The 18,328-nt window shown below is 41.2% G+C and overlaps 1 long non-coding RNA gene across 2 annotated transcripts; it reads left to right on the forward strand.

Annotated features, from left to right (window-relative positions):
* Positions 1-3,226: 3,226 nt before the first annotated feature.
* LOC100279137 (uncharacterized) lies at positions 3,227-5,534 on the forward strand. 2 transcript variants are annotated; one of them, XR_004849401.1, is made up of 5 exons: positions 3,227-4,151; positions 4,240-4,328; positions 4,839-4,971; positions 5,050-5,159; positions 5,247-5,534. It is a non-coding gene; the product is annotated as an uncharacterized lncRNA (long non-coding RNA). The 2 variants fall into 2 exon arrangements; XR_002748258.2 differs by having other exon boundaries at positions 3,243-4,328; positions 4,839-5,159; positions 5,247-5,512.
* Positions 5,535-18,328: the final 12,794 nt, after the last annotated feature.

An 18,328-nucleotide genomic window follows, 5' to 3' on the forward strand; every position in this document is an offset into this window, starting at 1 on the left:
ACAGCCTTCACACTTTTGGACTAGCTCTGCTGCATCCGAAGCTGCCTTCGGCCAGTAAAATCCTTGTCGAAAAACTTTTCCCAGCAAAGGCCTAGACCCAATGTGAGATCCACAAAATCCTGCATGTATCTCCTTCATCAGCTCTATACCTTTGGCTCTGGATAAATACTTAAGAAGTGGAGAGCAGACTCCATGCTTGTATAACTCCCTTCCTATTATTACATATGGTCTTGTTCTTGCCTCCATTCTCTTATTATAAGCTTCGTCATATGAAAGGCAATTACCTTGGAGGAAAGATATAATCTCAGTCCTCCAATCTTCACTATGAACACGAGATATAGTGAGCACTGCTCTTTTGAGGAGTTCCACCGAAGGTGCTCTTATTATTTCAAAAAACACTTCCGAAGGTAGAGGCAGCCCCTGTGCCGCTGACTTGGCTAACAGATCAGCGTGCTCGTTTTCTCCTCGTGGAATATTCTTAACAGAAAACCCTTCGAATGAAGCCTCAAGCCTTCGAACTGTATCCAGGTATTTCTCAAGCTTCGGATCTCTTGCTTTGCAACTCTTGTCGACATGTCCAGAAATAACTTGAGAGTCGGTTTTAAGGACCGCCCTTCTTATCCCCATTGCCCTTAAGCCCCAAAAGCAAAGCTTCATATTCAGCAATATTATTTATGCAGTTAAAGTCAAGCTTTACTGCATAGCATGTTCTGACTTTGAAAGATGCAACTAAAACAGCAGCCGCACCTGCCCCGAAGGTTCCCCAAGAACCGTCGCAGAACATCGTCCAAGCTTCGACATCTTTATTTGCTTCTTCTTCTTGAGCCCCTGGCGTCCAGTCAGCGATGAAGTCTGCTAGCGCCTGGGACTGAATCAAGGATCGATGCACATAATCAATGCTGAATTTGTTTAGTTCCGCAGCCCACTTTCCAATCCTTCCAGTGGCTTCTCTGTTCCTCATGATGTCCTTCAGAGGCTGTGACGAAGGAACAATTATATGGAATGCTTGAAAATAATACCAAAGCTTCCTGGAGGCCATTAAGACAGTATACAACACTTTCTCCAATTCTGTATAATTTTTGTTTGATAAGCTTAGAACTTCGGAGACAAAGTATACTGGGGCTTGCTTTTTGATTTGTCCATCGAATTTTTCCTGCACAAGCGCCGCACTTACTGCAGAGTGCGAAGCTGCCACATACAATAGTAACATAGCCCCTGGCGCAGGTGGAGTTAATGTTGTGATATCAATCAAGTATTGCTTCAGCTCTTCAAAGTATTTTTGTTGAGCTGGGCCCCATTGAAAGACTTCGGCTGACTTTAGTATTTCAAAAAATGGCAAGTTTCTTTCTGCTGACCTAGATATAAATCTATTCAATGAAGCCAATCTTCCTGCCAACCGTTGAGCCCCCTTCTTTGTGCTCGGTGGTTCCATTCGAAGGATAGCTTCGATCTTGCTTGGGTTAGCTTCAATCCCCTTCGTTGAAACCAGACAACCAAGGAACTTGCCTTTCTTCACTCCAAAGACACACTTTTTAGCATTTAATTTCTGGCCAGCTTGTCTAAAATTAGCAAATGTTTCTTGCAGATCAGTGATATGATTTTCTTGTTTCGTGCTTTTTACTATGATATCATCGACATATGTTAGCACATTTCTGCCAATTTGGGAATGAAGGACTTTGGCCGTCATCTTGCTGAAACTGCCTCCAGCATTTTTGAGCCCCTTAGGCATCCGAAGATAGCAATAGGTTCCACTGGGAGTTATGAAGCTGGTCTTCGGCTCATCCTCCTTCTTCATCCATATTTGATGATATCTTGAGTAGCAATCCAGAAGACTCATAAGTTCTGATGAAGCTGCTGCATCCACAAGAGAGTCTATCCTTGGTAATGGGAATTCGTCCTTCGGACATGCCTTGTTGAGATCCGTGAAATCAATACACATTCTCCATTTTCCATTGGCCTTCTTCACCATAACAGTATTGGCTAGCCACTCTGGATATTTTACTTCTCTAATGACACCAGCACTGAGAAGTCTTTTTACTTCATTCCGAGCTCCTTCGACTTTATCATCGGACATCTTCCGAAGCCTTTGTTTTCTGGGCCTGAAGGATGGATCGACATTGAGTGAATGTTCAATGACATATCTGTTGACACCACAGAGATCGTTGGTTAACCATGCAAAAACATCTTTGTTGTTGAATAAAAACCTTATCAAAGTTTTCTCCTGCTCTTCAGATAATTGGGACCCCAGCATTACCTTCTGCTCAGCTATGTCCTCACACTGAAGCATGGGCTTTGGCTGATCAGCCGAAGCAGCCTTCTCTCTTCTGTATTTGTACTGCTCACAAGCTTCAGCTCCATCTATATTGTGGATGGCTTTTGAGTCTGTCCAATTTCCCTCAGCCTTTCTGGTGGCTTCCTAACTTCCATGAATAGCAATAGGCCCTTGCTCCGAAGGTATCTTCATGCATAGATATGCTGGATGAAGAATTGCTTAGAAAGCATTAAGTGTCCCTCGACCAATGATTGCATTGTAGGGATATTTCATGTCAACAATATCAAACACAACCTGCTTAGTCCTTGTATTGTGGACAAATCGGAAGGTCACTGGCATTGTGATCTTTCCAAGTGCTACAATCTGCCTTCCTCCGAAGCCACAAAGAGGGTGTGTAGCATCATCACTACACCAAAAACATACACTTCCTATGGTTTTTTTAACTTTCTACAACTTTTATAACAAACCATAGGAAATAAATAACTTCCGAGAGGCAACTGGTAGCTCTAGGAAATAAATATAACTTCCTACAGTATTTATAAAAGTTGTAGGAAGTTAACTTTCACATGCTGACCCGTGTGTGCGGTCAAGCGAGCCGCTAACTTCCTAGAGGCGGTCGTAGAAAGTTAGCATGGACAGCTAACTTCCTACGACATCCTCTAGGAAGTTAGCTTTCAGTTGCTGATCCACAGGTGCGGTCAAACGAGCCGCTAACTTCCTATGTTCACCTCTAGGAAGTTAGCTGACCATACTAACTTCCTATGGTCTACTCTAGGAAGTTAGCTTTCAGCTTTTGACCAGTCAAATGAAAAGTTAACTTTCTAGAGTACATGTACAACCTCTAGGATGTTAAGTAATTTCCTATGGCTTTACTCTAGGAAGTTATATTTTTTATCTTAAACCCTGAATCAATCTTATCCTCTTCACACTTTCCTTTCTCCCTCCTGTGACTCAGTCGGTCATGGCGGCTCAGATCCAGACTCCTCCGGCGTGGGCGGGCGTGAGATCCCCGACAGCACGGCCCTAGCAGCGGCCACCCCCGGTGGGCACGGCTTGTGCGCGACCGTCCCGGCCTGTGCGCGGGCGCGGCGTGGCCCTTGACGGCGCGCTGGCAAGCGCCCTGCTGGTGCACAGGCGGGCAGCCACGACGGCGCGCGAGCGAGGACCCCCGGCGACGCGTGGCCCCGGCTCCGATCCAGTCTCGTCCGGCGGGCGCGGGCCCTGCCCCGGCGGCTCCCCGTGACCCTGGTGCATGTCTACGAACAACGGGTATGGATGAAGCAAATTCACTTTTTCCAACCAATCGTTGGTTGCCCACATTTTTTCTCCAGGTAACAGTAGAATCCAAGGCTACACAAGATATGCATGCGTCCCGACAGCGAGGTAAATATACGATAATTAGACTCCCTGCGATCTTTAAGGTAGTGTTTGGTTGAGGAGCCAAGTAGAACGGAGCCGTTCCATTCCTGATTCTAGGAACGGAGCCGCTCTGTTCTGTGTTTGGTAATCTGGAACGGAGCGTCTCTATTTTTTGTTTGGTTACAGAGTGAACGGAACAGAGCGTGACTATGAGAGCGGGATGGGAACGGAGCGGCTCCGTCCGGTTGATTTTTTGGAGCGGAATGGTTCCGGATCTGAGGAGAATATTCCCTAATTGGAGTCATTCCGTTCTAGTTACTTTGTAACCAAACAGCAATAAAACTGGGACAGAACGACTCCGTTCTACTTGGCTCTTCAACCAAACACTATCTAAAAATCCCATTTCGTGCTATGTCGTGCATGTCAGTGTGCTGCAACTGCAGGGCCATGCAGGAAGATGTTCCATAGTGCTGGAGGTGAAGAGGTCATTGATCGACCATCTCTCTCTCGCAACGACATTGTAGGCATCGTCACACATCATCTGAAGCCAACCTTTTGGCAACGTATTCCGAGCACTCACTAACCTACATAGCATTATTTCTGTTCAGATCATTCCAGTTTTGGTCCCGACAGAAATGTGCGCGCGCTGGCTGTTAGCATCAGCTCTGCCACCAGCAACATGTCCGCTAGTAGTCCAGTTATACTCGCTCGCTCCCTCCATTATTAACCAGAGAACTCCCTCCAAAATTGTTCTCCTTTTGATAACGTAGTGTTTGCTTATGTGTATTTTCTAGCTACAAAGTATATATGCATGTAAATTTTATTCATACTAGCTAGGCTAAGATTCCAAAAAAAACCTTTAGCGTACTAAATAGCATGTGTGTAGATACATATCCTGATTTAATTTGCTATTAGCTACAGGTATAGATGTATGTAAGTTATATATATAGACTAGATGTGATGCTATAAGATTCCAAAAAATAAAACTTTAGCTTACTAAATATCATGTGTATATATATCAAGATTTAATCTACCAGCTAAAAGTATATATGTATGTAAATATGGATACTAGCTAGCTATGATTATTTCCAAAAAAAGGCTTAATTAGCTTACAAACTAGTAACATGTATATAGTATTTATTTTCTTATTGTTGCCTTTGATCTCACCATGTATTTTCCTTCTCTTTGTCCTTTGGTGCATGTGCAGGCAAATGTCATGGTTGAACAACCCCAATGATCAGCTATGAGAAGAAATGACACGTATCTTTCACACGCACATAGGAGCCATACGAAGAACGTACTAATGAAAAGATCGATGAATTATATTGATATGATATGACGTGAGTGTTTTGAAATGTTTGGTAGGTTCTGTTTATATGGATTTTTGTATGTAAGACTGCATTGTTCTTTTGTATGAGGCTGCATATGACGAGGCGATGTCTAGTCAGCACGGACCAGACTATGACTGGAGGACCTCACCTATTGATCCTCAGGCTATGTATGTAAGTGGTGGAAAAGCTCATAGAAGGTGCGGACTCTACATATCTTATATTGTTTCTTTGGTTGAGTGCAATACATGTATTCTTAATCTGTCATGATGTTACTTGTTTTGTAGGTACACAATGTTTGCTAACGTCATCAACTCGAGCCAGGTGAGGGTTCGGCGTGGAGGTTCGTCAAGGTCTGCTACTCGTAGCTCCCATCGCTCCATGTTATGGTGATCGGCGACCGTGAGCTTCATGTTATTGTGTTCTCATACTTGAGACTTTTATTATGACTATGTATGATATAGTGTCTCTTATTAGTACTGGATGATATGTGTCTTATTATGACTATGGATGAGACTTTTGTGATGTAATTGATGAGACTATGGATTTAATTATTGTTATGTGATTGTGTGTGAGATGTTTTATGTGAAAATATGTTGTGCTATATAGCAGTTGATATATTTGTTATGTTGTGGAATATGGTGTAAAATAAAAATAAACTACATTTGTAATGCTGGTCAAATTAACTTCCTAGAGGCCAATTGGGTCGTAGGAAGTTAGCCAGCTAACTTCCTAGGGGCTACAGTCAGCCGTAGGAAGTTAGTCAGCTGACGGCGCTGACGGCGTGAAGCTACTAACTTCCGAAAACCTACTAACTTCCGAGAGGCTTCATTGGCTGTAGGAAGTTAGCGAACTTCCTAGAGGGCTCTAGGAAGTTAAGCTAACTTCCGACAAAAAAATTCCGAGAGCCAAACTTCCGACGGGATGGCTTAAATTCCGAGAGTTTAGCTAACTTTCTAGAGTTTAGGGCTAACTTCCTAGGGTTTAGGCTCTAGGAAGTTCACTATTTTGGTGTAGTGCATGAATCTTGTCATCTGGCTCTTGCATCTGTCTGAAGGCCTTAGCAAATATGATATCAGCTGCACTGCTTGTATCAACCAAAACATTGTGGACCAAAAATCCCTTGATGACACAAGATATGACCATAGCATTATTATGAGAATAATCCTTGAGCTGAAGGTCCTCATGGGAGAAGGTGATTGGGATGTGGGACCATTTTGTCTTGATGAAGGGTCCCTGCACCCCAACATGTTGTACTCTTCTCTGAGCCTCCTTCTTCTGCTTCTTGTTAGCTGGCTCTGAGCATGAACCGCCTGTTATCGAGAGCACTAGCTTTGTAGCCGAAGCAGCTTCAGCTTGCTTATTGGACGAAGCCATCAGCTCAATCAGTGGAAGTGAGTTCACCGGAGGTGGGCGCCAATGTTGGGGACTTGTTCTCAAATGCTATGAATTAAGAACAAGGCAACATAAAAGGGTTAATAGTTAGAACCCTTCGTCCTTCGAAGCATTATATCTCTTAGGATATAAAGATCTTCAGACGAAGGGTGTGAAGGACATACCTTCGTCATTTTAACACATGTTAAAGAAGGAAGAAGCATATAAAACATGAGAAATAACATAAATAATCATATGGCATCATTAATATCCTCAAATCATATTATTATGAACAAACGTGAACAATATCGAATTACATTTATACCTTCGGCTAGATAGAAGGCAAAGATCCAAGCGTGACGTGCAGGCAAATACAAATCAGCGTGAACAGTACGGGGGTACTGTTCATCTATTTATAGGCATAGGGCGCAGCCTGTGAGATTTTATATTCATGTCCTTTACAAAAGATTACAACTATGACACAGGCTCTCATGGACTAACCGGTCATTTTATCTTTAAGTCGGTGCGATCCTTCATCTTGAGACATGTTACTGTGTCGAAGCTTCATGGATGGTGGCTTCGGCGCTGCTTTTGGGAGGATCTGCCGAAGGTATCTCCTCTTTCAGGATCTTCGGCAGAAAGGCTATCTAAATAGGTAACCCGTCAAATTATGCATATATATCCAAAAGAATAAACTTTATTAAATGTATTGTTTGGAATCAAACAGAGTATGCAGAGGGAGAAGTCCACTTGCCTTGCTTATTGAAAACTTGAGGTTCTTCCATGGATAGGAATAGATCTTGATTCTTAACTACTAGATCAACCACTAAATATCACACAAACAAACAAGAAGAACAAACACCACTCAATAACATACCACATTCACCATACGTAAAGCTAAAAGAAAGCCTAAAGAAAAGAGTGTTCGCTTTTCAAAAACATCGCACGTAATGGTTATAATAAGAAGGTATTCTTTTCAAAAATGTGTGATCTATACTTTATAAAACAAGACATGAGCTTAAAAATATTAAAATATACCAATATTAGGTCCACTAAATTAATCTTTTATAAAATGTCATATGTGAAATGTCTAAGATTAAGGGTTTATAAGATTATAAAACACGTTATAACAATATTAAACCTTTTGGAAAAGATATATGTATATATGTAGGGTTATGTGTTCACAAAATTATTGAACATATTATTAAACATTAATTTTATGAATAACTAATATATGAGCCTAAACATGTTTTATGTGGAAATATAAATGAAACAAATATTTATCTTTATTTTTATTAATAAAACACATGGCCTATATTATTTTTAATAAGCTAAGTCAATATATACACTAACATTTTATTTACAGAAACAACATGAGTACTAATTACACTATTTTATTCTTAGGAAAAACTAAGTGGTGTAAATAATATGGACTCGCTTTGATGGACAGATTAATCATGCCTAGAAAGCTAACTAAGTCATTTAGAAATAAATTATCTAATGCATTAGTAAGCAAACTATGTTTAACAATGTAAACTATCATTTTCCTTATTATGAAAGTATGAGGACCTAATTAAGTAATTTTAATATTATTATAAAAATGTTACTGTGAATAGAAAACTATCTATGTTGCACAAAAATATATAAGATTAATTAATGTCTAAATCACATTTTATGAAAAGATAATCATGTAATTATTTATCTAAATGTTTTTGTTACTAAAAAGGTGATCTACTATTTTCTCTTACTAATTTAGAAAATCCACACGTGAATTGATTATGAACATATTTAATTTGCAGGCACACAATAATGGTTATAAAATGATATTTCTATATGATTAGTACATGATTATGAAGTTAATAATACATATCTATATTTAATTTGAGCTAGAAATATTTATTTATTGAGAAATCTCTTGCAGTGTGACGGCGTGCTCGGGCGAGACAAGAACGGCGGGGGTCGGTCGGGACAGACGAGGGTGGCTTGGTCGAAGCGGACGAGGAGAGCACGGTCTAGGCCGACAGCGGCAGAGGCTCGGGCGAGGCGCGAACAGCTAGGCTCAAGCAAGGCACAAACAACAGAGTGCGGGTAAGGCGTGGCCGAGGTAGGGGCTCGGCGAGCTTGGCGCGACTTGGACGGTGCAGGGAAGCTGGCACTGGTGGTGGCTTCTGTTGTGGATCTCCAGCTGCGAGGACTCGGTCGCTAGGCACGAAGGCGAGGTAGCGGCAACGACGAGCGGAGGTGCTGGGACCAGGGCATGGTGTGACAACAACAGGACAAGCAGTGCGGAGCACTAGCGACGTCGCAGCCACAAAGTCTTTGATGAGGCTTCGGCGGCGAGCAAATCAGGCAACTAGCAAGCAGCACAATGGAGTAGTAGAGGCAAATAGAGAAGCAAGCGAGTGAACAATGGAGGAGAAAGGAGCACAGCCGATATACCTTTATATAGCCAGAGAAGGGAAGGCAGCTCCTAGAGAGGATGCGCTTTAATTTCTACAGAGAAACGGTCACATAAATTACCATCAACGATGACGTAAACACTGCGAGAAATGGCTAAGAGCAATTGCTGTGGAGGAGGGGAGAAGAGGAAACGCCATGGAGAGAAGCTCGGCGCGGTGGTGCGCGCGGCTAGTGGGGAGAAGAGTCGTTGCGGCGCGCGCGTGCTCTAGTGAGCAGGCGAACGGGCTGGCGGTGCGTGCGGCCAGAAAGTGTGGCTGGCGACGGTTGATACGCAGAAACGACCATGACTAGAAAGTGTAGGTCTCTATTATTCTACAAATCGTGAGAGAAGAGAGGAACAGGTGCCAACCTGTTAGAGAGAAAGGAAGAGAGAGGCAAACGGTTGGGCTAGTGCCAGAAATGGCTGAACGCACACGGCTTTGTTTTTTTTATTTTAGGTGGCCGACGCTAGAGTTTGGATTTCTTTTCAAATTTCCAAATCTTTCCATTAATATATACATATATACTTCAAACAAAAATTAAATAAATTTCAGAGATAATATTAACACAAATAAAATACACATTTTTATTAGATAAAAAATTATTTAGTGATCGATTATATATTTATAAAATAAATTCATACCAAGAAATAAATCCAAATAAACATTTTTATATTAGAATAAAGACAAGAACATAATTAGCGTGAGTTGCTACAAATTAAAAAATAGTTTTACAAATCATTTATCATTATAACAAATAAGGTTTTTCTCATAGAATCGAATCTCAAAAATTGGGGATGAAATTCAAACCAAACAAGATTTATGCTTCAGCATGAATGCATTAAACACTTGGCAAAATTTATTTATTTAAGAATCGTTCCATTCATTTTGATCACCATTTCATTATTTAACATAAATATTTTTCTTTATATTGAAAACTAATAAATTCAAATAGGTTGCTTTTATGTGACGGATTTAGGGTGTTACAAAATCTATCCCCCTAAAAGAATCTCGTCCTCGAGATTAGGGAAGGCTAGCAAGAAAACAAGGTGATACATAGTTATTTATAGGTTCTTAGTTCACATTGAACTCTTCCAAACTTAAGGAACTTATCTTCTTCTTTGCTCCGCAATGAATACTAATCAGGCGACCTTCATCATCGTACTTATAAAATGGTTGGTCTTCTGAATTATTGCTTAGGTCATGCTTGGCAGCCTTCTTCTCTAGTCGGTCTAGACGTTTCTTGGGGCATTCACGAATAAGATGTCCTTCACTTTTACAGTAGTAGCAAGCACCTCTTGCTTTGAGTTCTTTGCGAGTCAACTTTGCTTGACCAACAGGGAATGAGGGTTCATTGGGTGTCTGTATCTCATATAGTTGAGTCTGACTTGATTCTTCTGTTTGGGTATCCATGTGTTTCGTGGCTTTTGTTTGTCGTTGAGGTGGACTAATCATGTATCCAAACATTTTTCTATTCCTTTTGTTGTTCTTCATTCCATTCATCGAATATCTCTGTGACTCATTTTTCTCGCTCATAGTTGTTAAGGTAGGAATATTGTCGTTGGCATCATTTACTTCATTTCCATTGGGGTTCATCATCTAGTCAGAGAGTAAAAGAGTTAGTGAGACAGACCGCATAAGAGGCTTGTATGACATTAAGATAAAGAGCGAACACAACTTTTTGATTTCCAAGATAAGATTAGTTAAGGATGATTTCCGATTCCACCTAGCTTTATCATACTACAAGAGTGTACACGTGTTATAGTCCTTAACAAAGATCTTTTGAACCTTATAAATCTCAAAGCATGATGTCCAAATCATCTTTCTGATCCAACAGTTTTTCTTTGAGCACAATTCGAGAGAAAGACTTGAGCGAGACTTTAGGACAACTAGAATAGAGCATCACATTTTTTGCGTATAGCAGATGACACCACACTTTATTCTCTTTATAAAGAGGCAAAACACAATAGGTGCGAGAGATTCTCTAAATTTATTCATATATTACTTAGCACTATTACAAATCCTTAAAGGGGCAACACTTTGACATTTTTTTCTTCATGAGACATACTCCTCCTTTTAGCTAAATGATATATTATTCTTCCTCGTTAGATGTGCCAATCTTCAGAGCTAGAGGTCAGTCGTATTCAACTACTATTCTTTCTCCAGATGGAGTTTCCAAACACATGGTTCTCTCAATATGTTGGATTACTGCTTTAGTTCTTTGTAACCAATTCTTTCCAAGAATCACATCCTTTCCCATTGTTTCTATCACTATAAGATCAGCTGGAAAATTTATCCCATTGATTTTAACACTTACATTTGGACATATGTAGTTTACTAACATTTTTCCTTCGGGTGCACTGATGGTCTTCCTTGATCTCAAGGGACACTTAAAGATACCATCCTTTGTTGCAAACTAGGAACTGATAAAAGAATGTGTTGTACGAGGATCATACAACACGGTGGTGATGGTTGTGTGAATGACTAGTGTTACAAAAATTACTGCATTTTCATATGGAATGGTTCCTGTCACTGCATAACTTATCCTTCCTATGGAATTTTTCCTTTGTTTATTCTTTGTTGATGCATGAGTTTGAGGGTGTTGTCTTTTCTTTTGGACCTTATTGATCTCCACATCTTTCTTAGGACAATTACGGAAGTAATGACCTTCACGTTCACATTGATAGCAAGCTTTTCTTGAAGTTATTTCTTGACTTTTTCCATGTTTCCCTTTTTGTTTCTTGGACCTGATGCAACCACGAGGCTGAAACTGTGTGCACGTAATGGTCCATCCATCAATGTAACACCCCTGTGTTTCTTCTTGGGGCTGGGCATCCATGTGATGTTTCCTTTTTGGAATACTTTACAATTCATCAACTGACAGTGCATTAGGTATGAGAGACTCTGCTATTAGTTGTTCTTAAGGAGACATCTGTCTTTTTATGCCAGAAAATAAAATCTGGTTCTCCTGTTTTGCAGTTTCACTTTCATTAGCATTGATTTGGCGACAAGGAATTCCATAGTACTCACAAGAACAACATGTTCCAAGGTCACTTATTTGTTGGTTTGGTTGTGCATCCTTTTGTGTCTTGAATGTCTGTTCATCAGCTGTTTTATTTATAGTGTTGTTTCGACTTGCCAACACACCACATTCTTTGCATTTAGTGATATCACTTGTAGTTGAAATTCCAAGGTCTGACATCTGTATGGGTGTGGAAGAATGGAAGGGACGAAAGGGTTGAGCAAAGACAGATTATAGAGAGCAGAGAAAACCCATCTATCTAAGGTTTTACCTAGCTAACTGATGCCATTGTGGACAAAAGTCACACAATACACCAACAATCATTTCAAAGAAGCAAATCAAACATGAACACAAAGGACCATGAACTCAAGCATACCAGCACAACACAATCCAATTCTACTCATTCAACCAAAACAAAAGGTGAGACAATGCACTGTTTTCCCGGGTGGTCACTCCATGTTCCAATTAATATGCAATAATCTTGTTTAACCATCGGGTTAACAACAACAATGTAAACTTATCATTTGGAACATTAATATCATAAGCGGGAGTGACTGTATAACGTTAAGTTGTAGCAATAGCATAGCTACTTGATTAGATCATAATCCCAGGTTAAACAAGGAGTAAGGTTGGAAAGTGTTGGGGACTTATTCTCAAATGCTATGAATTAAGAACAAGGCAACATAAAAGGGTTAATAGTTAGAACCCTTCGTCCTTCGAAGCATTATATCTCTTAGGATATAAAGATCTTCAGACGAAGGGCGTGAAGGACATACCTTCGACATTTTAACACATGTTAATGAAAGAAGAAGCATATAAAACATGAGAAATAACATAAATAATCATATGGCATCATTAATATCCTCAAATCATATTATTATGAACAAACGTGAACAATATCGAATTACATTTATACCTTCAGCTCGACAAAAGGCAAAGATCCAAGCGTGACGTGCAGGCAAATACAAATCAGCGTGAACAGTACGGGGGTACTGTTTATCTATTTATAGGCACAGGGCGCAGCCTGTGAGATTTTACATTCATGTCCTTTACAAAAGATTACAACTATGACACAGGCTCTCATGGACTAATCGGTCATTTTATCTTTAAGTCGGTGCGATCCTTTGTCTTGAGACATGTTACTGTGCCGAAGCTTCATGGATGGTGGCTTCGGTGCTGCTTTTGGGAGGATCTACCGAAGGTATCTCCTCTTTCAGGATCTTCAGCGACGAAGCATACCCCCAACAATAGCCCCTTCGCGGTGCTAGATCGTTTTTTGTAACGAGCTTGATCCGTGAAAAAATATCCTAGGCTTCGGAAAGCCGAAGATCTGAAAAATACCTTCCCTGAGCTCGTTGCCGAGAAACGATTAGAATATTCCGAGTGCAAAATGGTCCCGCCATGCGGCGAGCACACACGTCCTGGCGATTCACCTTCTCAAGTTCTGCGGCCCACCATTCAGTGAGTGTGGGCGACTGTTCATCTGGTGCGGAAGACTTGGCGATTCACCTTCCCGCCTGCGACACTATATAAATAGACGGGTAGGTGTGAAGTTACCACAGCATTCTTTGCTATTGCACTGTTTTGCTGCCAAAAATTTAACCATAGCCGAAGCTTGTTTATTGCACTCAACCGAAGCACCGCTTTTGCTTTTGCTTCGTCTCAAGAGGGAGCTTCGGCGAAATCAAAAAAGCTTAACGATTTCATAAAAAATTGTAAGAAATTCACCATCAAATGGCAAGGGTGCGTTCCACCGCCAGGGTTACACATGACGGAGAAGAAGCTGAAGCCACTGAAACTGCTCCGATTTCTGAAGTAATGAGACAGTCAGGGCTGGTAGTGTCGGAGGACGTTTCTGACGAAGGTGCACCTGCTGCCGAAGCTGAGCAAGTTGATGTTGAAGAAGGTGAAAGTGAAGAAGAATACAATGCCCTGCCATCTAAACCCAGCCACCTGGAGTTTGGAAAGTCTACTGTTACCGAGGATGATATGCCAAAATTGTTAAAGCTAGGCTATTTTAGTGAAGCCAAGAAGAAGCTGATTCGTTTTGGCGGAGAGGAGATCACCCCAAAGCCTGAAAAGGATGAGGTGGTAGTTTTTAAAAGCTTCTTTAAAGCAGGATTGAGATTTCCTTTGCATGAAATGATTGCAGATGTTTTGGAGAACTTCGGGATTTATCTTCATCAGCTGACTCCTAACGCCATCGTTAGGCTTAGCGTCTATATTTGGGCTCTCCGAAGCCAGGGGGCGGAACCACTTGCTGAGGTCTTATGCCGGGTACATGAGCTTCACTATCAGACAAAAGCTAGAGAAGATGGGCTGCACGAAAACTTCGGGTGCTACAATTTTGCTTATCGCAAAGATGCAAAGTCTCCGGTTATTAGCTACCGTACCAAATGGTCAACTGGCTAGAAGGCTGAGTGGTTTTATGTTAAGGTTGATGAGAAAAAGGAGAAGCTGGTTCAGAGTCCATTAGACTTAATCTTCGGAGAAACTAGGCCCCAGTGTGACATGACACCGGGGGGACCATGCCAAAATGCTTTGGGCGAATTTCGAGTTGTTTTGGAGCATATTGGTACAAGGTATTTGGTACAAGAATTCTTAGCTTATAGAGTATTCCCAACTTTGAAAGAATGGGACATGCCGAAGGTCAAAGGGGAAAAGAAAAAGAAAGAACTTGTTCGGCTGCCCTATCATTTCAAGTTCAAGAAACACTTCAAAGAACCCTACCAAGAATGGTTGGAGACAATTGAGGTTATGTGCAACGAGATTTTGGGCAATTACACGAGAAAAGAAGATCAGTTGATGACTGCTGCCTTCGGCACCCGACCGAAGCGAAGATTAAATCGGTTAATGGATGCTCTGAATTTTGAATATCCAGACTACGAGCGATTGAGCAAGGGTGTCGAAGGACAAAAAAGAAAAAGAGTTGTCAGTGTTGTGAGCAGACAGGCCGCTAGAATGGTTAAAGAAGATGAAGAAAACCTAAAGAGGAGAAAACTGAGCCCTGAGCCGAAGGCAATCGCCCCGAAGAAGAGGAAAGCTACGGTCCCGAAGCAAAACGCAGTTGATAAGGAAGAAGAGACTGCCTCAACACCTTCTGCTGCCGATGTAGAAGAAATTCTAAAGGTAATGACTGAATCCTTGCCCATCAAGCTAAGTCCACTGGGGCCGCATCTTACGAAGCTTTTACAGAAGAAGGAGGAGCCTTCAGCAATGAAGAAGTTTGCTGGGCCGAAAAAACGAAGAATTATTACTGTGACAGAGGCCATTGAAGAAACACCACCACCAGCTTCAGCGCCAAAAACACCAGCTGTTGAGAGCGCTGCAGCTACCGAAGCTGCACCTGCTGAAGCTGCAACTGCTGAAGGTGCAAACTTAGAAACTACACTTTCTGATATTGATAAAATACTTCTGGACATAGCCGCAGAAGAGGCTGCCACAGCCGCCGAAGAAACCATGGCCACAGTGCCTGGGAAAGAGAGGGAAATAGCCGAAGATACTTTAGAAGGAGAAAGTTTCAACTTTCAAAGCTTAATTGGTCAAGAATTAACAAAGGCCGAGAAAGAAGAATTGAAAGACTATGCCATCTCTTGCGGGTATCAGCCAGGAGCACTACTCTTCGACGGTATTGATGACGAAAGCCTAGGTTGCCTCCGAGACCGAACTAGAGCAACAGTTATCGGTACTCTATCGAAGAGTATTGGCTTCCCGAAGCTTGATACCGATATTAGCCGCTACCGACGACAGCATATCATCGGTAGTTTATTCTATTCTAACTTCAAGGTAAAAACTTTTCTTTGAGTTTGCATTGTTTTTAACATCAAAGGTCTTTTCTAACAAAGGTTGTTTCTATACAGAGTATGTTATTAAGCAAAGCTTTGAGGATGCAACAGGATCTTGAGGATAAAAACACGAAGTTATAATTGAAGGGTTGGAGAGAAAAATAAAAGATCAAACAACTACTCTTGAAAAGAAAGATTTTGAACTTCAGACAATGGAAGGTTTACTGGCAGAAGCTAAGGCCAAAATTGCCAAGTTGGATAAAGAGCTTCTCTCAAAATCAGAGAGTTTCAAACAAGAAAAATAGAAATTTGATACAAAGTTTGCAGCTGAGGCCGAAAAAAGTTCAAATTTGCAAAAATCATTGAAAGAGCTTCAAGATAAATGTCTGGAGTTCAGCAACCGATGCGTGCAGCGGCTAAGGCAGATCTTCAACTCAGTTGGAGCCAGCTCTGAAGAATTTAATCCTTCGGTTGAAGACCTGCTGGGAACCTTCGAACACATTGAGGGTGAAGTTGATGCTCTTGATGAGGTTATAGCAGGTCACGGTGATTTCTGTGCCCTGCTAGCTTCTCGGGGCACAGCTGTTGCCTTCATGAAGTTTGGTTGCACGCATGGAAAAATTGTTAATAGACCAAACTTCAGCTTATCACCAGCAGATCTGATTGATATCCCCAGTCTAGCTCGAAGCATAGGAAATAGATTTATAAAGCAAATATGGACGAAGGGTGGGCGGAGCCTAGCTGGTGACGAAGCCCGAAGTCATCTCAAGCCGGTAAAATTATACCTTGTGCTTACCTTTTCCTTGAAACTTGAATTTTCCTTATAATGCTTTGATATGTATAGGATGACAAAGCCGAAGAACACAGAGCCGAAGCCTAGCTGGTAATCCAAAGCTCAGCAAATGAAGATGAAGCTAGAGTACCTAGCTATGGAAAAATTCTAAGGAAACTATTGTATTAACCCTTGTAAAGAATATTGTAAATTAAGAATCAGATTGTACTATGTAAATTTGTCCATACCTTGTAATATATTTTTACCTTTCTATCGATGTATGAAATGCTTTGATGTGGTCGAAACCTGTATTTTTGAGCCGAAGGCGAAAAACACCTTCCCTTCTTTTCGTACACAACAAAGCACAAATCTACTTCTTGAAGTTGTATGCTTAGACCCGAAGCAACTGTCTGTATCTGTATGATATGATGATGATGATCCTATGTATGTCTAAATGAATGTTTATGAATGCAATGTATGATGTAATGTTTCATGCAAATGAATGCCCAAACACACACATCCGAAGCTTCATCCACAACCTTCATTCCCTTAGGAATAACTGAGATCTCTTTGCCGTTTATTTTTCTGCTGCACTGCTTATTTTTTGGTGTAAGTTCTGCATCCCCTTAGGAACATCTTTTGAACTTCTTCGCCTTCTATTTCGGCGGTATTCGCGTTGACTTTTCGCGCTTCGCCTTATATTTCGGCGGTATTCGCGCTTCGCATTATATTTCGACGGTATTTGGCTCTGCATTCCCTTAGGAACGACTTTTGAGCAAAAAACTTGCGCTGCGCTCCCTTAGGAACAGCTTTTTGTAGCTTCGTCATGCTCTGCATCCCCTTAGGGACGACTTTTGAGCTTCTCTCGATTTTTTTTCTTTTTCTCTGCACTCAAAGGTGCATGCTCAGATTTTACATTTACATATTTGGGGGATTTTGCTCTCATGGAGCTAAATAAGAAAAGAAAGATTAAAAATTATGGCCCCACTAAAAACCTTTCTCCCCCTTTGGAAAGGAAAAGGGTACCATAGGAAAAATGAAAAAGATTACATCAAATTACACGTAGGATCGCCGAAGTTCGCCCGCATTCCAAGATCTAGGAATGTCGTTGCCGTCCATATCCTTCAATCTGTAAGAACCGAGTCTTGATGAAGATACCACAAGAAAGGGTCCTTCCCATTTCAGCTGTAACTTGCCTACTGTGTCTGGATTGGCCACTCTCCAAAGCACCAGATGACCTGGCTTAATGTTTTTAGCCGAACCTTTCTGTCACGCCATTTTATTATTTTGGCTTGGTATTTATTGATATTCTCCACAGCCTGAAGCCTAGTCCCTTCTATAGCATCTTTTGCCACAGAATAGTCAGCTTCATCCTCTACCGAAGCTACTGTTCTAATTGACCCTGCCTTAGCTTCTTCCGGAGTTATTGCTTCGTCACCAAACAATAACTTGAATGGTGTAAAACCTGTTGATCTTGATATTGTTGTGTTGTGGCTCCACACCACTTTAATCAACTCATCTGGCCATTTTCCTCTGGGCTGATTGAAGATTAACTTCATTATTCCCATCATTATGATACCATTTGCCCTTTCGACAAGTCTGTTTGACTCTGGATGTTTGACCGATGCAAAATGGATCTTTGTGCCAATCCGATCACAGAATTCCCTGAAAGCTTCGGCATCAAACTGTGTTCCATTGTCTACTGTGATAGCCCTCGGCACATCGAAACGACAAACAATATTTTGCCAGAAAAACTTCTGGACTGTGACCGAAGTTATTGTGCCAACGGCTTCGCCTCAATCCACTTAGAAAAATATTCTACCGCCACCACAACATATTTTAAATTGCCTTGCACTGGTGGAAGCGGGCCTAGCAAATCAAGACCCCATCTTTGCAATGGCCAAGTGGGCTGTATTAATTGAGTAAGAGATGAAGGTTGCCTCTGGTCTCTGGCACATTTTTGACAGCCTTCACACTT

This window comes from Zea mays, chromosome 5 (assembly GCF_902167145.1).
Source record: "Zea mays cultivar B73 chromosome 5, Zm-B73-REFERENCE-NAM-5.0, whole genome shotgun sequence".
Classification (NCBI taxonomy): Eukaryota; Viridiplantae; Streptophyta; class Magnoliopsida; order Poales; family Poaceae; genus Zea; species Zea mays.